The following is a 6000-nucleotide window of genomic DNA, read 5'->3' as shown; positions in this document are numbered from 1 at the left end:
AGGTTTTTCTGTACAAGCTTCTTTTGGTCAATAAAGCTGTCTTATTAACCCTATTTTCCTGCGTGATCATTATTGAAAATTTCAAATCTTACACCAGGCAACATCCTCGGAAATCTCCTCTGTACCCTCTCTAGTGCAATCACATCCTTCCTGTAATGTGGTGACCAGAACTGCACGCAGTATTCCAGCTAGTGTTCTATACAGTTCAAGCATAACCTCCCTGCTCTTATATTCTATGCTTCAGCTAATAAAGGCAAGAATGCCTTCTTAACCACCTTATCTACCTGTCCTGCTACCTTCAGGGATCTGTGGACATGCACTCCAAGGTCCCTCTGATCCTCTGCACTTCTCAGTGTCCTACCATTTATAGTGTATTCCCTTGCCTTGTTAGCCCTCCCCAAATGCATTACCTCACACTTCTCCAGATTGAATTCCATTTGCCACTGTTCTGCCCACCTGACCAGTCCATTGATATCTTCCTGCAGTCTGCAGCTTTCTTCTTCATTATCAACCACACGGCCAATTTTTGTATCATCTGCAAACTTCTTAATCATACTTCCTACATTCAAGTCCAAATCATTGATATATACCACAAAAAGCAGAGGACCCAGTACTGAGCCCTGCGGAACCCCACTGGATACAGCCTTCCAGTCACGCAAACAGACTTCGACCTTTACCCTTTGTTTCCTGCCTCTCAGTCAATTTTGGAACTAACTTGCCACTTTGCCTTGGGTCCCATGGGCTTTTACTTTTCGTGACCAGTCTGCCATGCGGGACCTTATCAAAAGCCTTGCTAAAATCCATAGAGACGACATCAAACACACTACCCTCATCGACCCTCCTTGTCACCGCCTCAAAAAATTCAATCAAGTTAGTCAAGACACCACCTTCCCTTGACAAATCCATGCTGACAGTCCCTGATTAACCTGTGTCTTTCTAAATGAAGAATACAGAGACATTGCCTGCTGGGGAGCCTCGTGTTACAACCTTAACTTGTGACAAGCTCTGAAATGATTAGTCACGCCTCTATCGGTTGTTTGTTGCCAATGTCAGTGTTTAAACAAGACCAGACTGTACCAAGTGGAAAACTGGGGAATGTGAATAACTACCTGGTGACATAAAAATTCTCATCTAACTTTTTGATTCAACGGGTCGTGTGACTTGGGGGTAGTATTGATGGACTTGCCCCTGTAAAATAAAATTTAAAAAAAGCAAGCATTGTGCTGGGCAGGAATACCCTTCCATCAGTCAGTGGTTGAATCTGTGATTCACCGGGCAGGTAACACGGTATAAGGTGAATCTGTCCCGCTCCCTGGGGCTCTGCTGTCTATTGCAGAAAGTACAGGGCAGGATTTGGATTGGCCTGGTTCCTGGCGACACAGTTTGGAGGTAGTTTTTTTTGCAACACGATTTAACGAGTCGGCCCGAGGAGTCCAACCCGATTTCCACAAGTAACTCCAGTCGGCCAGGTCTGTTTTGGGAACTTTTGAATTCGTCAGAAACAGTTCACGTTGGAAGTGAATTTATTCCCGGGCCAGTTTCGCCTGCGGGGAGAGGGTGAATTAAAATATATGTGTGTGTGGGGAGGGCAATAGTCTCTACATGAAAGTTAAATGAGCTGAAACGGGTTTGTTTTTAAATTCTCTGGTGCTTTTGTAAAACCGAGCGAGAGTTCACAGACTGCCAGAGTGGAACTTCACCGGACCGAGATTAAGGTGTGTTCGGGGTTGTATGGGTGCGACTGAGTGTGAAAGGAAGTTGGGGAAACTTTCGGTTCTTCTGCCCTTGTTTCCGTGGCTGAATGGCTGGACGATCGCCTCCAACAGGGATCCCAATCTCCAGCTGAAGTTTTAGGAGGGGGGGGGGGGATGGTGTGCAGGGTTGAGGACATTTCTACCCCCCCAGGGGTTGGGGAGGGACACACAGACGTCAGCTCCTGCTTTGTCATACCTGCAGCCGAACGAGTTTATAGACTGCTGGAGTGGAACTTCACCGCAGAAAGCAGTGAGATGGTCACCCTTGGTCAGGAATATGTTCAATTCAATTCAATTCAATTTTATTTGTCATATATGCAGCAAACGTGTGTACTGCAAAATGAAATGTTGATATTTTACGAGTCCTCCCAACATTGGAATAAATACGGCATAGCAATGATAAAAATACTAATAGAAATACAGTAATAATAAATAAAACAACAATAATAAATTATTCGTTCGTGAGTCTTATGGCCTGGGGGTAGAAGCTGTTTCGAAACCTGCTGGTACGAGACCGTATGCTTCGGTATCTCTTACCGGACGGGAGCAGGGTGAAGAGGTTGTGGCTGGGGTGGCTCGTGTCTTTGATGATTCTCCGGGCCTTCCCCCGGCACACCTCGGGGTAGATATCCTGCACAGTAGGTAATTCCTATAGTATGTTGTGTGTGTATATATATGTGTGTGTGTGTTCCATTTTCGTTACAAAATCGGAGCTTGATCTCGGGCGGTTTCTAATCAATTGTCCTTTTTCTTAAGCAGTCCCTCGGAACCGAGGATGACTTGCTTCCACACTAAAAATGAGTTCTCAGGTGACTGATGAGTCCAATGTGGGACCTACAGTCTCTGTCACAGGTGGGGCAGACGGTGGTTGAAGGGGCGGGTGGGTGGGGTGCTTGGGTTGACTTGCACTGCCTGCGCTTGGCTTCCGCTTGCTCCCGGTGAAGAGACTCGAGGTGTTCGGCGCCTAATCAATCGTAACTGTGCAGGGATGACAGGCTGGCACCGCACGGGTTCATGGTTTGGTTTCTCTCTCTTCCTATACCATGCTCCCTGGCCGAGGGTGAGTCAGCCGTGGATCAGTGGGTAGCTCACTCTCTCGCCTCCGAGTTAGAAGGTTGTGTGTTCAAGTCCCATTCCACAGACATGAGCACTGTAAATCTAGGCTGACACTCCAGTGCAGTACTGAGGGAGCGCTGCCCTGTCGGAGGTGCCGTCTTTCGGATGAGACGTTAAACCGAGGCTCCATCTGCCCTCTCAGGTGGATGTAAAAGATCCCATATTTTGAAGGAGCTATCCCTGGTGTCCTGGGCCAATATTTATCCCGCAACCAACGTAACAAAATCAGATGATCTGGTCATCATCACATTGCTGATTGTGGGACCTTGCTGTGTGCAAATTGGCTGCCGTATTTTCCACATTACAACATTGACTCCACTTCAGAAGTACTTCATTGGCTGTAAAGTGCTTTGGTATGTCCGGCGCTATATAAATGCAAGTCGTCTTTTCTTTTTGACCGAGAATGAGTATCTAACCCGTTTCCAGGCGTCATAGAGTTATACAGCACAGAAAGAGGCCCTTCGGCCCGTCGCGTCCGCGCCGGCCATCAAGCCCTGTCTATTCTAATCCCATTTTCCAGCACTTGGTCCGTAGCCTTGTATGCTATGGCATTTCAAGTGTTCATCCAAATGCTTCTTGAATGTTGTGAGGGTTCCTGCCTCCACCACCCTTTTCAGGCAGTGAGTTCCAGATTCCAACCACCCTCTGGGTGAAAAAGTTTTTCCTCAAATCCCCTCTAAACCTCCTGCCTCTTACCTTGAAACTATGCCCCCTGGTTATTGACCCCTCAACTAAGGGGAAAAGTTCCTTTCTATCTACCCTATCTATGCCCCTCATAATTTTGTGCCCCTCATAATTTTGTACACCTCAATCAGGTCCCCCCTCAGCCTTCTCTGCTCTAAGGAAAACAACCCAGCCTGTCCAGTCTCTCTTCATAGCTGAAGCGCTCCAGCCCCAGGTAACATCCTGGTGAATCTCCTCTGCACCCTCTCCAATCACATCCTTCCTACAGTGCGGCAACCAGAACTGCACACCGTATTCCAACTGTGGCCTAACTAGCGTTTTGTACAGCTCCATCATAACCTCCCTGCTCTTGTATTCTATGTCTCGGCTAATTTTTTTTTGTTTTATTCATTGATGGGATGTGGGCGTCGCTGGCTAGGCCTGCATTTAGTGCCCATCTCTAATTGCCCTTGAGGAGATGGTGGTGAGCCACCTTCTTGAACCGCTGCAGTCCATATGGTGTAGGTACACCCACAATGCTGTTAGGAAGGGAGTTCCAGGATTTTGGCCCAGCGACAGTGAAGGAACGGCGATACAGGTCCAAGTCAGGATGGTGTGTGGCTTGGAGGGGAACTTGTAGGTGGTGATGTTCCCATGCGTCTGCTGCCCTTGTCCTTCTAAGTGGTAGAGGTCGCGGGTTTGGAAGGTGCTGTTGAAGGAGCTTTGGCGAGTTGCTGCAGTGCATCTTGTAGATGGTACACACTGCAGCCACAGTGCGCCGGTGGTGGAGGGAGTGAATGTTGAAGGTAGTGGATGGAGTGCCAATCAAGCAGGCTGCTTTATCCTGCATGGTGTCGAGCTTCTTGAGTGTTGTTGGAGCTGCACTCATCCAGGCAAGTGGAGAGTATTCCATCACACTCCTGACTTGTGCCTTGTAGATGGTGGAAAGGCTTTGGGGAGTCAGGAGGTGAGACACTCGCTGCAGAATTCCCAGCCTCTGGCCTGCTCTTGTAGCCACAGTATTTATATGGCTGGTCCAGTTCAGTTGAAGGCAAGTATCCCATATGCCTTCTTAACCACCTTATCCACCTGTCCTGCTGCCTTCAGGGATCTATGTACATGCCTCTGCCGATGCTCGGTGTAACCAGACACCACACCGAGGGGCTCCGGTGGCCTTCCCTCTCCCTACCCCTGGGCTCTTTGTGGGGCAGGGGGTTAGCACTTTCCTTTGCTCTGGTGTGAAGGATCCACTGGCGTTTTGATTTTTTTTCCCCAGGGAATTGGCAGCCACCAGGTGCCAGAGATCCTGTAGACAGTTGGATTAAATGCCAGGAAATGTTTATTTTTAGTCACCCCCCCCCCCCCCCCCTCTCTGACTCCCTGTCGAGACGCAGTGAGTATGGAGCCACGGCTGCCCTTTAAACTGAGAAGTTGACAAGTTCGTGTCGTTTAGGTGCAGCCCAGCAGCCCTCGTGCATTCGCTCAGTGTGGGCAATTTGTGCTTCTGTTCACTTTGGTCGGTTCACTGTGCCCTGCACTCCTGAATGGGATGGGCTGGCCCTCTAGTCTCTGACTGGCCTGAGAGCAGCTTGTTTCTCTCCATGTAGGCGAGGGGAGAAGACTGTAGCTCAGGGAGGATGGTTCCTCCTTTTATAAGTTACAGGCACCATGTCACACTGGTTGATAATTATCCAGTGGTTACAGGGTCTGTATCATACACTCTTGTCTAAAATGCCTTTAGCTGGGCGGCTAGTGATTGAACGGAATGGCAGGACGCGGGGGGGAAAAAATTTGCAGGGCTACGGGAAAAGGCGGGGGAGTGGGGCTAGCTGAAGTGCTCTTAGAGAGCTGGCACTGGCTCGACGGGTCAAATGGCCTTTGACGGAATAAAACTCACTGCGCACTTGGCTTGAGTATAAAGCAAGGCTTTAATCAACTTGTTTCAGAACATGGAGGTCTAGTTGTACTTCACTAGTTCCTGTCTTACAAAATGCCCCTGGGGAAGCTGGGCCCACGCCCGAGTATTTATACTCCTTGGACGGCGCCACCAGCTGGCCGTCCAGCATTACTTCTCGAACAGCACCTCATCTTCTGATTAGGCACTTTGCAGCCTTCCGGACTCAATATCGAGTTCAACAATTTCAGATCATAACCTTGGCCCCCATTACATTTTTACTTATTTTTTCCCTACCCCTTTGTTTAGGTCTTCCCTTCCCCCCCCCCACCTTTTTTTCTCTTCTCTCTCCCATATGGCAGCTGTCTCTTATCCTGCCAGTACACTTCACACCTAATCTCAGTCGTCTTTTGTCTCCACTGTCCTATTAGCAGCTCGTCTGGTTTTGAATACCTCTTAATGTCTCTTTTACTTCTTTTGTTCTATCGCAGCCCTGACTTCGATCTATTTTATTTCCTTTCCAGTTTTGAAGAAGGGTTTCGACCCGAAACGTCAACTCTAATTTCTCTCCAC

The 6000-nt window shown here is 48.5% G+C and overlaps 1 protein-coding gene across 2 annotated transcripts in view; it reads left to right on the top strand.

The window, feature by feature from the left end:
- Window positions 1-1155: 1155 nt before the first annotated feature.
- Window positions 1156-6000, top strand: part of LOC147096461 (uncharacterized) — a 61904-nt gene continuing 57059 nt past the window's right edge. The window contains exon 1 of one of the 2 annotated variants that reach the window (XM_085975236.1): window positions 1156-1389. The gene's annotated coding sequence lies outside the window, so the exon portion shown is untranslated. Of the gene's footprint in view, window positions 1470-6000 lie in introns of both variants that reach the window. The other variant, XM_085975235.1, reaches the window with a different exon arrangement.

This window comes from Somniosus microcephalus, unplaced genomic scaffold, assembly GCF_052327205.1.
Source record: "Somniosus microcephalus isolate GS21.2 unplaced genomic scaffold, FLI_Smic_1.0 unresolved_chr1, whole genome shotgun sequence".
Lineage (NCBI taxonomy): Eukaryota > Metazoa > Chordata > Chondrichthyes > Squaliformes > Somniosidae > Somniosus > Somniosus microcephalus.
Note: the sequence above shows the minus strand (reverse complement) of the source record. Positions and strands in the feature narration are given on the sequence as shown.